A 23,293-nucleotide genomic window follows, 5' to 3' on the forward strand; every position below is an offset into this window, starting at 1 on the left:
GATCCTGGCTTGGGAAACAGATGCTGTCCCAGGAGGAGAGAATTTCACAGGCAGTTGGGTGAGCTTGAGGGAATCCCAGCCCCTCACTTCCAGCTGAGTGGCTTATGTAAACCCTTAAATGTTCAGTTTCCTCTGTGTATAGCAGGGAGTGGACTTGCCTCCAGGGGACTCTACTGAGTCTGGTGTGTAGTGAGGACACAGTGGAGGTGCTGGCTCCGAAGCCACGTCCTATTCTCCACTCTACTGTCAGGGTCTCCTGGGTGGCTGGTCTCATTGCCAAGTTCTAGGTCAGTCAAACCTGGAGGGGCCAGGCTCTTGCCTTCAAATCTCCCCGATCCTGCCATGGAGGCAAGCCTGGTCTCGTTTCTGGGTCTCAGTTGTATAGTCTAGGTAAGGAGAGTGCTGTGGAGCGTCCCTCTTCCCCAAGCTATGGCTTGACTATTTCCAGAGTTCTCCCCACGTAGGAGAGTGATGGAGAGTATCTGGCAGCCAGGCAAGCTGACTACCAATATCGTCTTATTTCTTCTCTCTGAGTTAGAGTAATTTCACCTTGTGGCTTACCTCTTGCTGATCAAAGCTCTGACTGGCAGTTAAGTGCCTTTGATTAATAAAAAATGGGGGAAATGAATTAATCATGACTTCAATTCAGCGTGTTTGGGAAACACACTCTTTAAAAAGCCAAACCCCGAGAGGGCCAAGAAGGGAATCACAGCATCATTTGGGGTCAGAGGGTGGGACCTATGTGGATAGCCATAGAGCCCGGCTGTGGACAGAGGACCTGTGAAACAGCAGACGGCCTGGGTGCTGCGGCTTGGACAGAAGGCTTGGTCCCTTTAAGGCTCCTCTCCCTCTCCAGAGCCCCAAGCCTGTGCGGAGGAGGACATGCATTATTGAAAGCACATTTCAATACCTATTCTCTCCCCTCCTCCTGTGGGTGGCAATCACAGTTTACATAATCTGTCTCTCTGTCCTCCCAGGCAGCTGCTCCCTTCTGGCTGAGTGGTTTGAGGAGGGGAGGGAGGGGAGGGACGAGTTATTAACTCTATACTGCCACCTCAGGTCTCAGCCAGGGTGTCTTGTAGTGAGGGGTAACAGTGGAACTTGATACCACACAGCCCCAGGCTCTAGAGTTCCTTATGCACCAAGAGACCTTGGGTGCACCGCCTTGCCCCTCTCTTGACTTATTTCATGGCTCCCATCCTAGTGTCCTTATCAATGGCTCCTCACCTCCGTCTATAACACAGAACTGCGCCCTGATCTTCAGGTCCATCTACAACCTGCTTGCGGGGCAGCTGTTGGCTGTTCAAGCTAGCCAGCTCTAAGTTGACATTACCAGTTTTCTCCCAACTATCCACTCCTTCCATCTGTCCTAGTTCTGTCTTTTCATCCGTCTGCCCACCGTTCACTCAGCCAACCATCACCCATACATTCACTCACTCCTTACGCATTCACCTGTCCATCATTTTTACTACCACTCATTCATCCACCTCTTTATCCATCCGTCCATCTAACCACTCTTCCATCTGTCCATCTATCCACTCACTGTTTACTAAGAGTCTAGCATTTGTCAATATTGAGAGTACAGGGACAGACAACACAGACTGGGTTTGTCCCCTCCACAATACTTAAAATCTTGTGATGACAACATGCAGGTGAATACTACTGTAATAGACACAGTGGGTATAGGAGAGGGCAAGGCGCCACAGGAGCAGAGGGAGAGGCACTCTGGAATCCTGGTGGATACTGGACACTGTGTTTAATGTGATGATGCCTAAGCAGACCCCTGAGGGATAAGGAGTGTGCCTCCTTCTCTCCCCACGGTTCCTTGTTTCTACTCGCTGTGACAGTACCCCTTTGGGAGGAGTTCCCCTTCCTGTCCTTCTTCCTCATGGTCTTTTTTGGCCTGGGTGGGAAGATCACATTGTCACCAGTTCCAGGTGATGAAATGTGACCTGAGTCTGGCTGTGGGAAGGGGGTAGGGCTATGTTTGTTGATCTTCAGTCCCAGAACACAGCTGGCACCATGGGAAGCAGGGTGCCTATTTCCATTAGAGTTGCCTGGATGGTAGAGAGGTGGTCTGTTATTTTGCCATTTGAAGGAAGAGCTTGCCAGAGAGTGAGGACCACAAGTAGAGACCAGATGGAGACAGGAAGGCAGTCCTAAACTTCTCCAGAACTCCCCCATCCAGACCTGTCTGCTCGCAGCAATGCCAGGCTTTCCCTTTAAACCATTTGGAGTTGGGCTCTGTCACATGCAGTCAAAAGAGCCCTCATTAACAGCCAAGATCCTCCCATAACAGCAGGACACATTTCCACATCCTTTGTCTTATTTGATTTCACAACAGCCCCAGGAGGCTGTTTACAGGTGATGAAATGAAGGCCTAGACAGTCCAGAGAGCAGACTCTGACCCTGGCCTGCTAGACAGGGAAGTCAGCCCTTACTCTGTGACTGCAGAGATGAAGCAGAAAGGATGCTAGAGAAAGACTCAGATTTGAGAGGAAAGGATGGATGGAAAGGACCTGGAGACAGCTCAGAGGCACTGGTCTGTGATAGGACCATTCTGAGTAAAAAGAGGAGAGGAGATGGGCTTGCAAGGGAGTGAGTTAGAATGGGAGAATTATAGAAGTGGACAAGAGGTAACCGCATCCAAGCTCCAAGTTTGCTACATTCCGGCCAAACGAGCTGACATCCAGGCAACTGGCCCACCATAGAGGACCTTGCTCCTCCCAGTCAGCCCGTATTTTGTTTCTTGACTGTGTCTCAAGATCTGACCTCCTCTAGGAAGTGCCCTCCCCCAGGTTCCTTTCTGGAGACTCCCGAGTCCTCCCATGTCTCCTTTGTATCACTGGTCACATTGGTCTCCCTGTTTCACCGAGTATGACTCATCTTCCTCTGGGGAAGTCTACGACTTCCTCGGCTGTGATTAGACCCGAGCTCCTAACCCCATGCCTGGCACCCAGTCGGGGCTGAATGCATATTTTTAAAAAGAGTTTATTTGAAGGAAATGAATGCCAGATAAGGCTTAAAGTCAGGATGTGAGTGTGACAGAGGATAGAGGCAGGAAAAGCAAGTGAAACAGGGAGAGACCAAGTCAGTGAGGAATGTAGACAGGGAAGATGGATACCTGCGGAGAGACTGGAGTGCAGCCTAGGTTGAAGCTCAGAGTCCATTGGACTTCTCCGATCAATCTGGCCTTGGTCTTTGGAAAGTACCCCGTCATATTTTGTGTGTGTGGGGATCATCTGGAAAGGACTCAGTCTACCCAGAGTTCCATAGAATTGGGAGGAATAATCCTATAGGATGGGTGGGTGCGCAGAGTCCTTATAGTTCCTATTCCTGCTGCTGGGGGCATGACATGCAAGACCATGGCGAAAGGATGGAGCAGCCACCAAAGGTGGGAAAGCTGGCCGCTGGAAGCAGCCAGGTGCCTTGGTGCTGCTGCATCACGGGTCTTTCCCAGAGTCTGTGGTGTGAACCTTCCCTTCAGTAGCTGCCTTTGGATTCTAACCCAGGAAAGGACCCAGCTTCACAGGTTGCTGGTCTGTGAATATTTCCCCTCTGCTCTGGAACCAGATGGCTGACCAGCAGTCCCTGTCCATCACAGCTCTTCTCTTTATCCTCTGTGGTCCTGAGGACTGTCTAGAGTAATCTCATTTATTCTGTCCATCTGCTTGTTTATTGTCTGTCTCTCCCACTGTGGGAGACTCTAAGGCAGGGACTCTGTGGGTCTCCCAGTGTCTAGCCTAGCACCTGGAGACACTCACAGAATGCTGGGCAGATTAGTGAATGGGAGGACAGGTGGATAGATGGGGTGGGGATGGGACGTGCTTTGATGTGGTGTTGATGAAGCATTTTACCAAGCAAGGCTCCGAAAATAAAGGCATCTAAGCTGTGAGATGAGAGCCCTTGAGAAGCAAAAGGCCCTTTTGACTAGGGCTAATTGTGTGCTGTGAGCTGGGGCATAGCAGCTGCTGGGAGACTGGAGACAGGGAGGTCCTGAGGGAGGGATGCAGACCCAACCCCTGGGACACCTGCTCTCAGGCAGCAAGGAAACCCATGAGGGGCTGGCTGTCTCTGTAAGGGCAAAAGGATGCTAACATCACCACTTAGAGTTGAGGGAGCCTCAGCACTGGACTGGGCAGGAAGGGGGCATCAGTCTTAGAACATGGGGAGGGACATGAATGAATGTGTGCCAAGTAAACCAGGAAGGGCATGCTGGACACTTTCTTTTGCTAGTTTGTGTATCGTGTCCCATCCCCCACACCCTTCTCAACATGGGCTCAGAGGAAGACTATCAAAACACATAAGCTCAGGGAGCTAAAGGAATCAGCCCAGGTTCATCCTACAATTGTGGCATACCCAGGGCTTGATCAACTTGGTCTAAATGGATGGGTGTTCAACATGACATCAGGGTGGGCTGCTCATCTCTGCCAGGATTCTTGGTGTGAGAGGGCCAACGAGGAAGAACAAACAGGCAGAATTGCTGTCCAGCAAAAGAGGGGTGAGATGGATGTTTTTGGAATTGTTTCTTTCTTTTTCTGTTCTAATCCTTCCTGGGACTGCCTGTTCCTATCTGAGATTGGTATGAAAAAGGATACAGGGCCCCAACTCATAGGCTTCATTCCTATCTCCAACTGTGGGACAATGGGCAAATCTCCCCTATCTGTGAGATGCTGATAACAATTTGGAAACCTTAAGGCACAGCAAGGATTCAAGGAGGCAGAGGAAGTGAGTGAAGCCTACTAAGACCCTAAGTGATGCTACATGGATTAGCCATAGACCTGAGGCCCTTTGCACAACCTAAGTCACTCCACCCAAAACAAAATGTGTGTCTTGTCCAAATCCCTCCAGGGGCTTGAAGAGACAGTTTATGAAAGCGGGCAGTGGAATATAATCTAGTGATGAGAAAGAATTATAACCAAGTACAAAAGCACTAAAGAATCTTATCTATAACACTGAGGGAATGTAGACAGAGACTTAAGAGTTTAATCTTGATGTGACTTCATTTATATAAAGTTCAAAACCAAACCAAGTGCTCTTATGAGGTTAAAAGTTGGGGGGGCAGTTCCTTTGGTGGGGAGGTGGGAACCTTGAAGAAGAGAAAATAGGGCTGTCTGTGATGCTGTCAACTTCCATTCTTGGTTTGGGGTGGGTAATGTAGGCACTGTCTCTTGTGGAACAATATGAAAACCTTTGTGAATGCATGGTTGAAATAGCTTCCTGTGTTGAAGACTGCTATAAGCCACAAGAATATATTATAGAGATTCAGCTGTAAATAATATAGTTATACCTAGAAAGGTCAAGGAATCTTTCTAGCGGTAATCCATATATCAGGGAATATTTGGTGTTATTCAGCTTTTAATATTCAGCCATTTCTTGCTATGAATTTCTTGTGCACTCATATACTACTATGCCACATGGCAAGCAGTATAAGCTTCTCAGACCTACTGCCTATCTGTACTCGGTAACACCCCTAAAGAGCCTAGGAGACAGGTGGACTGTAGATGCATACCTTTGTTTCTTGTGCAAATGAAGCTCAGACTTTCCTTCCCCAGACAGGCCAAATGGCATTCCAGAGCTATTGACTCAGAACAAAGGGTTTTTTTGCACATCCAGGTGCAAGTGAAGGCTGGGGCAGAATTCCTGGTCCAGTCAGAGTCTCATGGCCAGAGGAGAGAGGAAGAAGGCAGAGTTTTGGTAGAGAGTGACTCAGGCCAAGGAGTAAGGAGCAAGGAAAAGTTTTTGCAGGTTGTAGGTGCATTTGAATCAGGTCAGGAGAGGAGGAGAGGAAGGAAAGATGGAACAGAGGATGAAGATGAGATCAAGAGCATAAGAGCTTAGTTATTACTAGGGCTGTGAGCGGACCGAAAAAGAAGGGACAGAGAGGAACTGAGTGTCAGAACGGAACTGAAGCTGTGTAGACAGAAGTTTGTCTTAGAGAAATAAAGTAAACAGATATAAGAAACTGGTGTACATAGATTCTTTCCCTCAGACTCTGGGAGAAATCTTCTCAGGGCAGGCCCCTAGGAAAATTTTGTTAGAAGGTTTGGTTCCCATGAAGCAGGGCTCGTCAATGGGGTCTTAAGAGGTAGTGGGCTAGTGAGAACACTGACTACACCAGAGGGGTAACTCACTGATGAGTTCAGAGCTGGAGGATGTCCTCTCCCTACGTGTGTCCTGGAAGAGCCTATCCATTCCCCCCTTTCCCAGCTTCCTGGCTGCCCTGTGGTGAGCAGCTTTTCCTCTGCCACCCCTTCTGCTGTGGCATTTCTTCTGTGCCACAGTCTAAAAGCAACAGAGCCAACCACCCATGGAATGAAACCTTCATTCAAAGTAAATCTTTCCTATTTCTTGAAAAAGAATTATTCTTATTTCATGTGTATGAGTGTTTTGTCTGCACATACGTGCAGTCCCCACAGAGGTCGTAGGAGGTCGTGGGATCCCTGGAACTGGAGTCACAGGCAGTTGTGACCCCCATGTGGATGCTGGGAATTGAACCTGGCTCTTCTGCAAGAGCAGCCATTGTGCTTCTAACCTCTGAGTGGTCTCTGCAGCTTCCCCTCTTCTTGAGCTGATTTTCTTCCATGTTTCGTCACAGCAATAGGAAGCTAACTAACACAGTTATATGTCAAGAAAAATTTTCTGAAGAAATAATCTAAAAACAAGGATTAAATAGCAACTCCATCTATGGTTTTGTCTTAGCTTGGGATGGGGCCTCAGGTTTGTGGCCACCCACCTGACGCATCTCCCTACCTTAAACAGCAGGGGACAGTAGGCAGGTTTTCTTTACACCAGGCTGCTTGTCACCTTGGCTTTTGCCTACTTTTCCTGAACACTTCTCCCTGGTGGGCCATATGCCCCCCTCCAAGCTCCCATGGCCCCATCACATACCCTCATTTATCTCTGCAGTTCTCATATGGTTTAGTATTGTTATCCTATCCAGCCAGTTCCCCAACATCAGGACCAATGACTGATCCATTTCTATGTTCCCATGCTGAGCATAGAGCCTGGGCATGGTGGTCCAACAGCATGCTGGGGGATAATTGAAGGAAATTATTCTTTATAAAATATTTTTTTTTTGAGATGGGGATTTACTATATAGCCCTGGCTAGCCTGAAGCTTGCTATGTAGGCCAAGATAGCCTTGAACTCATTTGAGATTTGTCTGCTTCTGCCTCCTGAATGTTGGATTAAGGATGTGTGCCACTAGACTCCACTTAGGAAACCTTTTTTTTTTAGGCTCTTATTTGCCTTATTGATGTAGGTAGACCTTTCTTTGTTGTCTTGTGACACACCTTCTAGAGCAGTGGTTGGTTCTCAACCTTCCTAAAGCTGCAACCATTTAATACAGATCCTCATGTTGTGGTGACCCCAGCTATAAAATTATTTTTGTTGCTACTTCATAACTGTAATTTTGCTACTGTTATGAATTGTAATGTAAATATCTGTATGTTCTGATGGTCTTAGGTAACCCCTGTGAAAGGATCATTCAACCCCCAAAGGGGTTGTTGACCCATAGGTTGAGAACTGCTGTTCCAGAGATTTCTATTTTTCTAGGATAAATGACCCCAATTTACATATTTACACTGTGTATCCCACAGGATGAATTTCTTTCTTTCTTTTTCTTTTGTTAGTGAAACACAAATGGGCACACAGCCCTTCTCCTGACCCCACCACCTCCATCCTCACCACACTTAGTTCAAGAGAACAACTTCTGGACGCCAAAGTAGTGATTGGTCAGGGGACAAGGCAGACCCCTTTCCTTAAGCCTTATTTCCCAGGGACACCAGATCCTCTCATTATGAACAGTATGGGAGTGGTTCAACACAGAGCAGGATATTGGAGGGAGGGTGGGAAGTCATGAAATTCTTGTCACTGGAGATATGTGAATGAGAACTGGCTGCCAGCAGCTGGGAGTCCCTGGAAGGACACTAGACCCACTGCTCCAGACTCAATGGGGAAAATGAAGGGAAATGACATCAGTGAGGGCCTTCCCGTGCACACTGTCATGAACTCCGCATGTTCTCCCTGCTCTTCCTACCTCTCAGGGCACCCGGAATTGATTGTGCAAAGGAAGAGATGCTTCCACACACACTGCGAAGAGCCCATTGCTCTGTGAGGACCTTGGGTCCTGGTGCCTGAGACTCTGGGAGTCTGAGGTCACCTCTGGACTCCAGTGTTCGTGGACACTGGCTGCAGGCCATGATCCTTGTTGTAGGGGACACAGGCTTAGGGGATACATGCTTTCAATAATTTCTCCATCTCTAAAAGTGAGGCAGTTACTGAGACTATTTATAGCCAATGGCTGAGAAGAGAATCAGTGACTATGACTTCCAGGCTGAGGTGTTTAAGAACAGGCGGGTCCTCCACGCCTTCCCTCCCCTGCTGCGCAGTGATGAAGCCAGTCTGTCCCCAGAGTCACCACTTGGAAGGAAAACTCTCCATGTTCTGCAGGTGATGTCATGTAAGGGAAATGCCCACTACTGTGTCGAGCCACACAGACCTCGGCTTTTCTCGGTTACCACAGTGTGACCTAGCGGTCTTCCACAGGTAGGCCCCCCTGTCACTGCCGCAGTACTGTGCGTGAAGCACGGTGCCTAGCTTCCAGCATAGTGACTCCTCAGGGCTTGCAGCCCAAGAACGGCAGACAAGAACCACTAAGTGTTTTGAACAGAGAGGTTCAGTACTGTGACAGGAGGAAGAGGGAGCGTGGAAGAAGGCACCAAAGAAGGGTGACAAGGAGGAGGGAGCAGAAGATAACAGGAGGCTTTCTCCAGGAAGTGACACTTCAGCTGAGTTAGAGTGGACAAACGGAAGTGAATTCAGAATCAACCAACTGGCATTTATTGTTCAGTCAGCACAATATTAATATCTTTTGTTAATTGGGGATATTTAAGAATGAGTTTCCTGTAGGAGTCTGGATTTGACATTTCACTTCAAAATAAATATTACAAAATGACTAAAACCAAAACAAATGATGCTAGGACCTGTGTGGTGACAATTAATTGCTTTGAGCTGGCAGTGACTGTCATATGGACAGGCTACAGCTCCCTGGGGAGCATCTTGTCCTCTGACTGCCTTGCAGACAGCAGGGTTCACAACGCCTTAGTCAGTAGATTTCAGGTGTGTACTACCGGTGGCCTGTACCCAATACAAAATTGTAAATGTACTTAAAACATTATGAGTCTTCCCCACCCACCCCCTTTTCTTTGTGTAGCTTTATTTCCTGGTTCTCAAGTGTCAACTTTGTATGTGACAATGCCATTATTGCAGTGTCAAAAGGTAGGACACACCATTTAGATTTCTTCAGTCTTGTGCATCTTAGACCTCAACCACGAGGCCAAGGCCACTGGTTTAGCCTCTTTATCTTCCCTAGAGCTCTAATCTAGAAGATTCTGGAAACCTGGGGGGTGGTCAGGAGCTTATGCACTGGCCTGATCGAGATGGTGACCCTTGTCCAGCCATAGTGAGAGAAAGGAGGCCCCAAGGACTGTCCCCAAGAGTCAGGCTGAGGGGATCACATTGCTGGGTATCCCTTGGCTCTTCAGAAGGGACCACTACTGGTTTGGGCTTCCTGGAATGCTTCCTTCCTTCTTTTTGTCTCAGCTCTTTCTCAGCTACATTCCTGCATGTTGTGTGTTTTAGCTTCCATGTTTTCTCTTGGCCCAGATTACACAGAGCCAGGTCCACTGGGACTGTGAATCTCAAGCTCTCTGTGACTGATGCATCCCATAGGAGGAGCCATCTCAGCTCCTCTTCCAGACCCTCTGAGTCCTGGGTAACAGATGACACGTGGGAACCCCCTTTATGGAGATAGCAGACCTTACATTGGGTGCTATTATCAACATAGCTGAACTCACACATGACCCTTCAAGGGCTGGTGTGAACAGTTTGGATTCACACCTGGTTCTTCAGAATGCTAAGCTGGCCCAAGCTACCTCATCTGGACCCTCAGCTCCCTCCTGGTGGAGTCACTCAATCATTCTTTTTAAGATCAGCCTTGCTAGATACCAGAGGCCTGAGATCTGTGCCAGACCTAACTTCTAGCCACGGCCCAGGTCTTACTGACTTTTGGCCAAGCTGCTGTCCTGGTCTTTAGGCCTTTGTCTCAATCAAGAAACCCTCAGTCCCTTCCTTAGCATTCTTCCCCCTTCTCCAATGCCTGCGTTACTCCCTCCAGATGACCCCTAAAGGTTGGAGGTGTGGTAGCGAGAGACATCCTGCGTATGGGCTAGTGTGGGCTCTGAGCTAAGGGACCCTACAGTGCTCCTGCTCCATGAGCGCTTCCTTAGTCAAGGGCTATCCTGACCTTTTTGACTCCTGCACATTTTGCTTGTAGTGCTCTACAGTTTGTGCGTCACAAGAGGAAGTGTCTCACCATCTCATCTTTAACAGCGATGTTTTTAAAAGGGGGCATGAGATCCATTATAAGCAAGAATCCAGTATAGACCCTTCTTGATTTACAATGGAGTCACATCCTGATAAACTTATCGTAAGTTGAAAATATAGTAAGTAGCCTTACCCTCTCTGAGGAGTGAATGGGGGTGGGGGATGGGAGGGTGGGGGGAGGTGGGGGAGTGGAAGGAGGGGACAGAGGGGGAACTGTGGTTGGTATGTAAAATGAAGAAAAGATTTAAAATACAAATAAAATAGAAAAAGAAGAGAAAATAATGTAAATAGAAACCCATCTAAATACCTTTATGGAATGCCCCAGCTTGGCACCACAGTGCATGTGGAGTGTTGTGCTTCCCTTCCTGGCTGGGGCGCTGACTAGGAGCTGGGCTCCCTGCCGCTGCAGGCAATGCTGGAGACAGGCGCATACAGCATATTGACAGCCCAGGAAAAGATCACAATTCAAGGTTCCAACATTATTTTTCCTGTGTGTGTGTGTGTGTGTGTGTGTGTGTGTGTGTGTGTGTGTGTATGTGTGTGTGTATGTGTGTGTATGCATGTACGCACATGTGTGCCAGAGGACAACTTTGGTGTTGCATTTCAGGCACTATCCACATTTTAAAGAATTGCATTTATTTATTTACTTATTGGCTTGTTTGTGTGCTTCTTAGAGGTCAGAGGGACAACCTTTGGGGGTTAGTTCTCTCTACCATGTAGGTTTTGGAGATCAAACTCAGGTTGTGAGGTATGGAGGCATACATCCCCACCCCCTACGTGAACCATCTCACTGGCTCAAAAGATGTAGCCTTGGCTGACCTCAAACTCAAGCTCCTCTTGTCCCTGCTTCTTTATTATGTTGTACTGGTGTGTGTCACCACAACTGGCTTTTTTTTTTTTTAAATACAGTTTTTTCTTTAGACTAGAACTGGGCACCTGCTCTGCCTTAGTGAATGAGTGTGGCACTAGGTCCACATACATAAGAAAGTTAGAGTGAAGAGACAGAAATAAGAACTCAAAGTTTTGAGTCCTTCCTAAGCAACAGACACCACGATTGGTGTTTTACGTAGATTATTTCAAATCTCCTCCAGTTTTACTCATGTTCCACCTCCATGACTTCTACCCTACAAGTACTATTCATTTACTTGGTAGTTCTCTTTACACTGATTTGCCTTTTTAAAAATGCACAATTTTATGTTCAAAGAAAATGCTGTATTGTTTCCATAAATTGGAGTTTGATACATGGCTTCCATATTTCTAACGTGCACTGATTGTGAACTGCTAAAATAACAAACGTGCATCTGTATACCACCTAAAGTCGTCTTACACGGCGTCAATCTTGTGTGTGCCAGCCTTTGGGAAATCCTGCAGCATCTCAGCTAATGAAGCGAACACTCCGGGGGGCTGCTTTACAGACAGGAATAGTCCTTCCTGAAGTCTCAGCAGTGTGAAGGGATGGTGCTGGATGTGAATCCAACCGGCTACCTCTGGATGCTTAAGCCTTTTCAACTCTAGTGCTTTTCAAATATATGTATTTTTAAATCCAGAGACCTCTTTAAAAATAAAACATTACATGGGAGTCCAGTACATAAAACAATAAAAGCAGAGATTTTATGAATTAAAATGGGGCTAGGAATCCAGGTCTTCTTTTGTGTGCGTGGGGGGGCTTCCCTTCCACCAAAGTCAGACCCTTTCTCAGAAGCCTGTGACTCATAGGGACATGGTTTCAAACCCAGTCTGTTACTGTTCCTTGGTTCTATTTAGTCCAACTTTCTCTATAGACTCCTGAGGGGTGAGTTGTTGGCCTATCCTGTCCTTCCTGGTTGGGACTCTCTCTCTCTGCTTTTAGACTTTGGCCACCTTGATATTTTGAAATTTTCCATCTTGCCATCTTGAAATATTCCGCTGGCTTTTTAAGCCTTGCTCTGACCTCATTGTTTATCCATCACCTACTGATGTGCCTGTACCCAGTGTTTTAGAGGGCACAAAGCGGGCAGGGAAAACTAGGAGATCTTTCTTTTTACAGGTTTTCACTGGTATCGGAGACAGACACAGGCATGCCCAGAGTGCAGCTATGAGTGTCCCCTGCTCACCCAAAGCTCATTTGTTCCTCAGGTTCCTGTCTTCCTCAGGACCCTGGTTGCATTCTGGGTAATGACTGAGATAGTGCCAGTCAATGTGCCCCAGGGATGCTGGCTGCCTTCTACAGTGATGCCAGAGGTTGGGGCCCCGCCCTGCCTTGATCCTAAGACACTGTTCCTTCAGCAGTGTCTGACTTACTCTGGAGTTAGAGTCACACCTCACATCCTCTTCCCAACGAGGGCCGTTTGTATGGATCCCTGCAATCGCCTGGCTCTCGGCCTCGGCCTGCTTTGTCTTCTCACTGCAGAGTTTGTATGACCCCCTAACTGAGAGGTTGATCCCTGTGAAATGGGAGCTCCAAAAGGCTCCTCTTTGCCCAGAAAGAGAGGAGCCTATTGCCTTAAAAATATGGGCAGGTCTGGACAGAATTTCCATAAATTTTAAATATTTCTAAATGATACTCTACCTCACTGTACCCTTGGACCATACCAACACTACTACTACCCATTTCTCTTAGTCTTCAATATGGTTCTGGTCCTCTCTGAGATGCCCTGAAACGTCCTCAGAACATCATCTTTGGGGCTCTCCCTTGTGGTGTAAGGCCAAATCTCAGCTAAGGCTAAGCCCAAGTTCTGGAAAGGTTTGTCTCAGTGGACCCACGTACATTACTAAGTTCAAAACTTCACAAGTCAATTTATGTCAAGTCAATTAGATAACTCTGCTCATGTCAAACCAAGTCAGTCAACAACAGCCAGTTACTTACTGTGTGCCCCTGCTTGTTCGTCTGCCAGACTGTCATCAGGGAAAGAGAATCCAGTAGTGAACACGATGCACTCCTGATTCTCAGGAATTTTTTTCCTTTGAATCAAGATTCCAGTCTCAAAATTTCCCTGAGCAAAACATTTCCCGTGCATGAAAGGCTGGAGAGGGAGCCCTCTGCCTCTGGCCTTCTTCCTAAGGTTTGCTGTAGTGGTTTGAATGGTGGTTCCCAGCTGCAGAGCCTTTGGAAGGTGGAGTCTGCCTGGCAGAAGGTGCCTGTGTGTGCCCTCAGTCCCCGGCTAACTCCCGGTCTTCACCATGTGAACAGCTGTTACCTCACACACTCGCTGCTGCAGATGGCGCAGCTCCCACCACCACAGGGGACTGGAATCTCTATAACCATGAGCCAAAACAGTCTGTCTTCCCTGAAATAGCCGGCAGGTGCTCTTTCACGGTTAAAACCCCCTCCTGGAGTACTTAACAGCGCACCTCACATGGCAGAGCTAGCTGGCCCCTCCCCTTTTAGGGTCTGTTGGGTAAGGATCTGGAGTCATTCCTTCCTCATTCAGTCAGTTGTTTATTTACTCACAAGTCCTTCACTAAATGCTTAGTACAGACGTGCTCGGTAATATACAGACATTAGCTCATTTAATTCCCTGTGACAATTAAGTTGTCCAGGTCTCTGCGTAATCAATATAAGTCTAGAGCCATTTAAGTGGCCAGCTAGAATGTAACTCAGCCCTGACACCAAAGTCATGCTCTTCCCGTCTCTCTCTGCTGTCTGTTAGAACAACCAACTAGACTGTAGTCACCAGTGCTTAAAGAAACACGTTCTACATGGAGGGAAAGAGAGGATTAATGGGTATTTTATGGAAGGGCCAAATCCCACCTGACTAGTTTATTAGAATTCTTTGAGAAGTGAACTATATGGGGAGATAAATGGTGACTTTCACAAAAAGCCTTTGTTAAGTTTCTATCCCAAAGCCTATTAATAAAATTGATTCATTATAGAATTGGGCAGAAGTGGGTGGCAAGTGGGAGGAAGCCTATTTTTATATGGATAGAGAACTGGCTTAGAGACAAGAAGGAGGGTGGAGATAATGGGCTCTTTTTCAAATGGAGAACTAGGGTTCTCCAGGAATTGCTACTGAGTTAGGTTTGACTAAGCACAGGCTACAGGCACTGAGCACACAGTGTGTGTGAGCCCTGATCCAAACACAGGGCAGCCTGAGTAAGCAGGATTCTGTTCATTTCTGAGAGCACCCAAGGAAGGCAGGACTGAGAAGTCTTCATGCTGTAGGGACAGCTCCTCAGGGAGCTGCAGAAGATGGCCAGGGGGCAGAAAGACCTCCACGCTGTGGCCAGAAGGCTGGAGGTGGCGTCACTTCTGTCTCTGACTGTGGAATACTGGGCAGGACCCTTACCTTCTTGGGTCTTAGTTTTCTTTCCTATACAGTGAAGTGTTGGCTCTGATGACCTGGGAAGGTGGAATGCCCTGGGTGGAGAACACTAGCTTGAAACAGGATATACTAATGAGAAAATTCCCATTTCTCCTAACCAAAATGCCCCCTCTGTTCGTGTTCTGTGATGGGATTTCTCCTTTCCCTCCCCCCAACCCCCGTGACTTAGGCAGACAGCCATGAGGTCTGTGGTGCTGGGGCTCAGAGCCCAGCCTGGGATTCCTCAGTGGCGTTGTCTGTGAATGACTCAGCATCGTAAATAGCTCCCATCTGGATGAGCCATGGTATCTATAGCGTTCAAGCGATCTCTGTATCCACACACTCTCTCTCTGTGCAAATATGTGGATCACTGTATGCTAAATATGAGGTGGCCTGGAGACGTTCCTCCTCTTAAAAGACTATTTGCTATGAAACTCAAGACTGTTTATTTAAAGAAACAAGTTTACAACTATGCACACTATGGTGGGGAAGAGACGATGTGGATTGAAGAATGCTGGGGGTGGGGTGACTAGGCTCGGCCTGCTAACCTGCAAGAGAGGTGAAGTTGATTGCTCCCTCCACGGTCCTTCTGTCTTTGCAGAAGGGCGCTATGGACACCACTACTGAGATATGGGGACAGGCTAGGAGAGGGGGAAGGGTGCTGTGATTCAGTAGAAAGGACGAGGAGTTGGTGGTGACAGGAGAGCCAGGTCATCTCATCACAGACGATTCATCAGTTCTCTCATTTGTTAAACACTAACCAAGTCCCCCTGTATGCATAGGTTCCTGGACGACAGACAAGGAAAGTGGATGGGAATTCAGCCTTGGCCCCCTGCATGTCCTGTACACTGGGCTAGCCCTGTCCTGTACACTGGGCTAGCCTCTGAGCTTCAGTTTTCTCATCTGGAAGGAGGGATGAGAATGCTCACCTGAGAGATAGCACTGGATAAGCTAATGCTTCAGAGATGCAGCCTAAACCATCGCACGGTCCCCCAGGCGACCCATCTCACGCCAGCTTGGAAACGGAAGAGTGACCCCTTTCATCTTTGTCCCAGGCAAAAGGCTCCCCAAATGCCACCCATGGCTATGACCTTGGGCAGCACCCTTACCTGTGCTTCCTGGATGAGCTGGGATGCAGGAGGCTCAGGCACCAAGCAGGGTAGATGGCATGTCAGAGGTGCTTAACTTCCTAGAGAGGGAGAGAGGATTCGGAGCTGAGAGAGTGTAGCCAGGGGTTGGGCTTCCTAAGTGAGCGTGAGACCCCAGTGTCCTCAGCCACTGCTGTCTCCAGCCAAGGCCACTGCTGTCTCTCTCGGTTCTAGCAAAGGGCTGGGTGGGATGGGGCTGTGTCTGGCATCAGATCCAACTCCTGGCTCCTTCTCCACTTAATCTGCTGGCAGTCGCCCATCTTGTTTACTGGCTCACAAAACACTAGGATGGTGCCACCAGGATATCTGAGTGGTGTCAACAGACATATTTGTTTTGTCAGTCATGTCTGGTTTCCAGTTCTGGCCTTGGGATTGGCCACTGCATCTCCCTGACCCTGTGCCTCCTCTCCTGTAATACGGGGTTTTAACGGCACTCACTCCTTGCATGTGAACTGGACCTTGGCTGTGAAGACACATAGAACACAAGCCCCTCAAATCTAGTTTCTTCCCTCACTTTAGACTTGGGGGTGCCAGCCTCACCATTAAGAGGCAGGAGTTGGCGCATCTGTGTCTGTTTCCAGACCTTGCACCAGGTCTGCCAATGTCAGTGCCCCGCCAGTGTTTGTTGACTGAGCCTGCTCCCATGGTCTGGTGGAGCTGTCTTTACACACTGAGGATTAGAGGTCAATTTAATGGAGAAGAGAGGCAGGAGGGCATTTGACCTGACGGTCAAGTGTACACAGAAGTATCCATGGAGCTGGGACCCCAACCCATACTCCTTACACTGTCCACCCCAGCTGCTGATCTCAGGGCCTGGCGTGGGGGAGCTCTTCTTGACTGAGCACCAGATGTGGGCTGTGGCAAGGTCTTCAATGCCTGCTTATCTACTTTCTCCCAGCACAACTTGTTATTTCCTCTTGGACTCTCCCTGTCTTCTTTCCTATAACAGTCCTTCTTCCAGTACCCCAGGAGCAGGTGTATCTGTCATTTACCAGTGTGGGCACTGAGGTGCAGAAGGATGAAGGGCTGCCTTGCTCACAGAGCCACTGTGTGGTGACACAGGGTGTCCCACAGAGAGGACTCTGGGTCATTTGTCACCGTCAGTCTTCAGGTCCACTTTGGACAATGCATCCATCTGACACCCGCCCCCCGACCTTGTGTGACCCTCCTTAACTTTCACCACACACAGTTCCAGCCTTTAAGCTCATTGTCGGAATAGGGGCTCCTTCAGGCTGCTCCCCAGAGCCCAGGACTGAGCAGGGCTTTGGTAGGTGTCTGGTGAATGAGTGAATGAGTTAACTGTGTGGCTGAGTGAGAAGGCCAGGCCATGTTCGAATGCTGTGGTACAGCAGTAAAAGGGGCAGATGTGATTCCTACTCTCAGGGAAAATCAGCAACTGGAATGAAACCATGGCCAAGTTACTGTTTTCTGATTGGCTGGGTTGGGGAGTTGGAGCTGAGTGAGTGAGTGTGTGTGTGTGTATGTGTGTGTGTGTGTGTGTGTGTGTGTGTGTGTGTGTGTGTGTGTGTGTGTGTGTGTGTTTTGGGGAACAAAGGGATGGAGGGACTGCATTCTGCACAGGAACAACATCTCCAGTGTAAATGGCAACTTGTGTGTGTTTGGCTGGGCCACCTGGGTGCAGGGTCAAGTACCTGACCTTTGAGAAGTCAACAAAGAAAAATGGGTGGTATGGTTAACTGCTTGGTGTCAACCTCCTGCTGAGTCCCAAACAGTTAGCTGGGGTGTTGGCACATAGTAAGTGTTGCCACATAGTAGGTGCTTAGTCAACTGTTGAGTGAATGGGAGAGCAGGCAGAGAGCAGGTCAGGACAACTTCCATCTCAGGGCTTGTCAAATGCATCAGCTCTCAGGCTGGCTGCAGACCCTTCCACAAGTTAGCTGTTCTAACTGCACAGGGAGGGCCTCAGTTCCAGCACCCTACCTTATCTCACTATCTGGCCAATCCAGTGTCACAGCTCCCTTCTACAGAGCATGGCAAGGAGGCTCAGGAAGGCTCTGGCCCATAGTTGAAGCCCAGATCCCCTATCCTACCTGACAAGTGAGATGAGGACAGCTACCAAGAAAGCAGTCAACTGAAATTCAATGAGTCCCACTCTACTGCAGGCTTGTCAAGGGTGCCCCCCTCCAGGAATAGCAGGGGCTTCCCTGAGAAGATGGACCGGGGCCTGAAACTTAGAGAGACCAAGAGGGCAGTGGAACAGGAAGGGCTTGCTGGATAGAAGGACCATCACCTGCAAAATCATGGAGACAATGTGGTCCATATGGAAACTTAGAAGCATGTGGCTTGGCTTGGGGCGGGGTCAGCAGAGCACACTTGCATGGGGCTTAAGAGCAGCCAGGGGTGGTAGAGAACCCTTGATGGGCCCCAGATTTGTGCCTCTGGAGTAGTGGGAGGATCGGTTTTGCATGGGGGAAGATGGGAGCTTGGGATCGTCTTGCCAGGCTATGGGCAGCGAGAAGTATGGAACAGAGATTCAGAGTATGGGGAGCGGAGAAGCAGGAAGCAGAATTTATGCTAGAGGAGGTGTCTGGTTGAGTGAGAAAGGACTCAGCCTCCCAGGCTGGGTGGCAGAGTAACTTGGAGAGGCTTCAGAAGACCCACCCTGGGGAGATTCTTTGACAGACCTTAAGAAACTCTCTGTGGTAGGCTCTTGTCCCTGCCCCAGCTCCTGCCTGAGTCCTAGCAGTTCCTTGACTATTCCCAAATGACATCCTAGCAATCACCCCATGCTTACCTTGGCAGCCAGCCTTTGACAGCTCCTACCACCTTTGCCCCACTGCCTACCACTTTCCCCTCTACTCACTCCATTTCCATCCTGCAGCCTTGCTGGGTTTTCCCCTGACACAGGGTGTCTGCCCTTTCTGTTTCTTCTGCCTCCAGGTTTCCCGTGGCCAGCTTCCTTCCTCCTCTTCCTCCTCCTCACCCCCTCCTCCTTTTCCCTTTCCTTCTCCTCTTCCTCCTCCTCCTTCTCTTCTTCTTCTTCTTCTTCTTCTTCTTCTTCTTCTTCTTCTTCTTCTTCTTCTTCTTCTTCTTCTTCTTCTTCTTCTTCTTCTTCTTCTTCCTAAGATGTTAGCTTCACTACCTCTTCCTGGATTCTTCCCTGGATGCTTTACTAAACAGGCCCACTCTCAGTTACACACCACCTCTTCAATTTTAATTTACCTCTTAGAATTTATAGAACCTGGAAAATGATTTTATGTGTTTGTTTTCTTTCTCTCTATTAAACTTGAGCTCTGGGAAGGCCAGGTCCTTGTCCTGTCCTGGGAAGGATGGCTCAGGGAGACACTTCTGGGTTTGTGTCTGCACATTTGGTAAACAGGAGGGTAATACTTACTGTAAAGGGTTATTAACAGCATTGAAGACGCAGTTGTACATGGCCTGCCAAAGCCAGAATGACCCCAGGGATCCTACCAGTCCTTCTCCACTTTACGGGTTGTGAAATTGGAGCACAGAGGATGGGACTGGCTACACGGCCCAGCTATGAGGTGCTGAGATGGGCTTCTCTGATGCTGGAGAAGTGCCTGCCCTGTACCCTGCTCTGAGTAGGCGTTCAGCAGAGAGCTGGCGCTGGGCTCCTCCAGCCATCTGCTGCTTGAACTGAAAGACCCCACTTGCTTGCCTGGCTGTCACAACTTCCCAACCAGTTAGCCACAGGAATTCTAATGGCTGTTTTTTGTGGAACACAAAGGTCTGCCTCTCGAAAACGGAGAAATGCATTTTCCTTGCATCGGCAATCACCACACTGAACATCAAGGCAATGGTTTCCATCTTGCAGGTGCATTACCAAGATTAACTTCTGAACCCTATGGAGGGTTGCTTGTTGGGACAGCAAGGGAAGTGCACATACTGGTGTCTTTTGTCACAATAGAACCTGGAGCTTGAGAAGCTTGAGACCCCCTCAAGACAAACCTCTCTAGCTGTTGATCCATTTTAAGGAGAGTGGTTTCCTCGTTGCCTTAAATGCATTAATCTTCTTAAGGATTCAAGGTTTCTAGTGTGTCCTGTCCCATTTGGTCACCGACTCTGCAATGTGTTATAGAAATATTGACCGAGAGTATACTAGGCACTCTCATAGGCTCCGAGGATGTCACTGAGGAACAAAATATAACCTGCTGTTGCCATCCTACAGACATGGGGGAGACAGATGGCAGAGTCCTGCCGGTAACCAGATGTGTGACTCTGGGTTAATTCCCTTCCCTCTCTGGGCCTTGGGGTTTTGGTGCTCTGCACTACTCGACTCCCTCTTACAATGTTCTGATGGCCCTCACTGATTATAGAGCACTGCAATCCTCTCTAGCCTGTGACTGTGGGTCCCTCAGAGCATCTTGTTCACCCACTCTCTTTGGCCCCCTTTTTATTTAGCAGTACCCACATTGCTCTTTCTTTTTTATTTTTATTAATTTTGCATGTGTGGTACGTGTGTGTGTGCACGCGCGTCAATGTCAGGTTCCTGCCTCAGTTGCCTTTCTACCTTTTTTTTTTTTTTGAGACGGGGATCTATCTCACTGATCGGTTAGACTAGCTGGCCAGGAAGCCGCCTGTCTCTGCCTCCCCAGCACTCGGATGACGGGTACACATAACCACACCTAGCTTTTTACCTGCGTGCTGAGGATCTGAACTCACGTTCTCACACTTGCACGGCAAGCAAGCACCTTGTGACTGAGCCGTCCTCCAGCCCTCACGTTCACTCTCTGAATACCTCACAGTTTAGTCCTTACAGAACCCCCTTGAAGGGGGGACTTGGGTTCTTCATCTCCACTTGAAGAACGAGGAAGTGGAGGCCACAGGGAGAGCTAATGTCTCCGAATTCACAAAGCTTCTCAGTGGAGGGCTGGTATCTGAGTTAGCCTAGACCCCAGGCCATGCACCTCTCTGCCACTGTTGCCTCTGCCTGCCTGTGCATCAGCTCTGCTCCTCTCCTGCCTGCATCCAGGGGTGCTCCCAGAGGCCCCCTTTGAGTGAATCCTTCTTAGTCTATGCTCAGTGATATTACCTGTGCTGGTCCTTGCCATGAGCTGATGCTGTCCTTGTCTGTTTGGCTGGATGTTGAGCAATGTCATTCCCCTGCCTCCTCTGCTCCTAGCCCAGCATCCTGGGCCATCCACTCTCCACACAGCCACCAGAGGCTTATTTAAAAAGCAAAATCATTTTTAAATAATTTTTTATGTATTTTGAATAAAACTCCACCTTGTGTCCATGGCTTTGAAGGTTCTCCACTATCTAGGCCTGGCCTGGCCTTCCCTGCCCTCATCTGTGGCCAGTTCTCTGAACATTCACTCTATTCCAGACACATTGGCCTCCTACCTGTCCCCAAACAGCCCAGGCTCACACTTAGCCATTTGCTCTTTCAGAGTGTTCTTCCCCACAATAGGACCTGACTGTGTTTTGGACCTCACTTCCACATCACCATTTCCATATCTATCTGTTTAGGTGTTTCCATATTTGCATTTGAATTGTTATCAATGACAGTGTCTACTCTGAGGTGTGAGCCCCAGGAAAGCAGGTGTCAGATGTATCTGGTTCTGCTGTGGCACTGGCACCTGATGTGCCTGATGTGGCAGAGCCAGTCAGTGACAAGTGTCTTGAAGGAAGAGTAGAGTCCCTCTGAGACTCTATACAGGTGATCCAGCACTGCCCTGAGAAGGTAGTGACCTGGATCTGTTAGCTTGGGCTACCTTCCCGAGTGCATTCACAATCAGTCACTGGCTTTGTCTGCCTGCGATCTCACACTCAGGCGTGAGGCAAGTTCATTGGCTGTTTCCTGCTGACTTCCTTACTAAGGATGCTAAGAGCTCCTTGCCTGTTTGTTTGTCTTTCTTTAACTTTGGGTAACTTATGAGCGATTATCTTTCACAGCATATCACAGGCCAGGGGCTTCCCTGAAAAGGGAAAATGCTAACTTTTAAGTCACAACACCAGAGCCCAGTCAGGGCACACCCCCTCAACACAGCTGTTACATCTCATCAGTCATGGAGAGATTTCACGCTTTAAAGAGACACAACAGTGCTGAGTTCCGCCAGGGCCTGGGCCGAACACTACTCATTGAGTACATCAAAGGAGCTGTAGTCTGTGGCCCAGAGGGACGTGTGGTCAAATTCAGGGCAAATGGAGAAAGAGGCTTCGTGTTCATCTGGGTAACCCTACCAGGACTAAAAGAAACTGTTCAGAACTCCACAGAGACGAAGTCTGCGTGTCTAACTTCAGAGCCCTTCGCCAACAAAAATCGAAGACCCACCTGGGAGATGAGCATGGGGGACTGGAGCCACTAACCTTAAAATCACTTGTAAAGCCCACGAAAAGGCAGCTTGTTAGGTCTCAAAGACCACTCACCACACATGACCTTCATCTTGGAAATCAGGAAAACATTCTCTGCCCTACTTTTAGGAGCCAGGGAAGGAAATAGCGTACTGTTGTATGTACGAGGGAACCCCAAGGACAAACCTAGACAAACTCGTGAACTGAAACGCTCTCTGGATGATACGTTCAGAGATCCTGGCCCTGCTCTCAGCACCAGGGAAACCGGTATTTCTGTAGAATGTGGCTTACTGATCGCCATGCCCTCCATCCATATGAATTCATGATGAAGGTCACTTGGAAAGGAAACTCACTGTTTCTTTACAGGACTCAGTTTGTCTTTTGGTTTTCTTTCTGGATTGTGGCTCGGTAGCCATTAAGGTACCATCTTCATACAGTTCTGGCTTGGTAAAACTTGCCATCTCCCCATTCCTCCCTAAGTCGCTCCTTCTAATGTGTGTCACCACAGTATGACTTACTCCTCAAAACTTCCAGAGCTGGTGGAAGCAGGAAGGTCAAGATTTAATGATATCTGAGGCAGTGCAGGATCTGAGTGACAGAAGTTGTTACTGATGTTGAAAATATCTCTGCACAAAATGATACGAAGTCTTATATGATGTCTTGGGATTTTTTTCAAAACAAGTCAGTGTGTGTGTGTGTGTGTGTGTGTGTGTGTGTGTGTGTGTGTGTGAGAGAGAGAGAGAGAGAGAGAGAGAGAGAGAGAGAGAGAGAGAGAGAGAGAGAGGAGTGGGTATGGGTATAGAGAAAATTAAACTGGCCAGACACTGAAGCTGGATGGTGTTATCCCCCTACCCTGCTCCCTCCCTCTCCAGGGTCTCCTGTAGTGCTGACTGGCCTTGAACTCACTTTGTAGTCAAGGACAACTGTGAACTTCTGATCATCCTGTCTCCATCTGGGACACAGTGTGTCACTATGCCAGGTCTATGTGGTACTGGGTATTGAACCCAGGGCTCGGTGTGTGCCAGGCTGGTTCCCAACGACAGAGTTACATCCCTAGCCCCCCTTTCCCCTCTATTAATATTTTTGAAATATCCCAGCCTGAAAAACACTTTGGGGACCGGGCTCAGTCTTTCTATTCTCATTTCATAGTCCCCATCCTGAGAACCTTTTGGCATGGTGACATTACCCTGGTAGCTGTGAT

General features: G+C 48.5%; 1 protein-coding gene across 1 annotated transcript in view; it reads right to left on the reverse strand.

Annotated features, from left to right (window-relative positions):
• Positions 1-23,293, reverse strand: part of Cplx2 (complexin 2) — a 73,666-nt gene that overhangs the window by 48,476 nt on the left and 1,897 nt on the right. The window contains exon 2 of the mRNA XM_052727651.1: positions 15,778-15,857. The gene's annotated coding sequence lies outside the window, so the exon portion shown is untranslated. The remainder of the gene's footprint in view (positions 1-15,777; positions 15,858-23,293) is intronic.

This window comes from Peromyscus californicus, unplaced genomic scaffold, assembly GCF_007827085.1.
Source record: "Peromyscus californicus insignis strain IS unplaced genomic scaffold, ASM782708v3 Scaffold_8__1_contigs__length_139910024, whole genome shotgun sequence".
Lineage (NCBI taxonomy): Eukaryota > Metazoa > Chordata > Mammalia > Rodentia > Cricetidae > Peromyscus > Peromyscus californicus.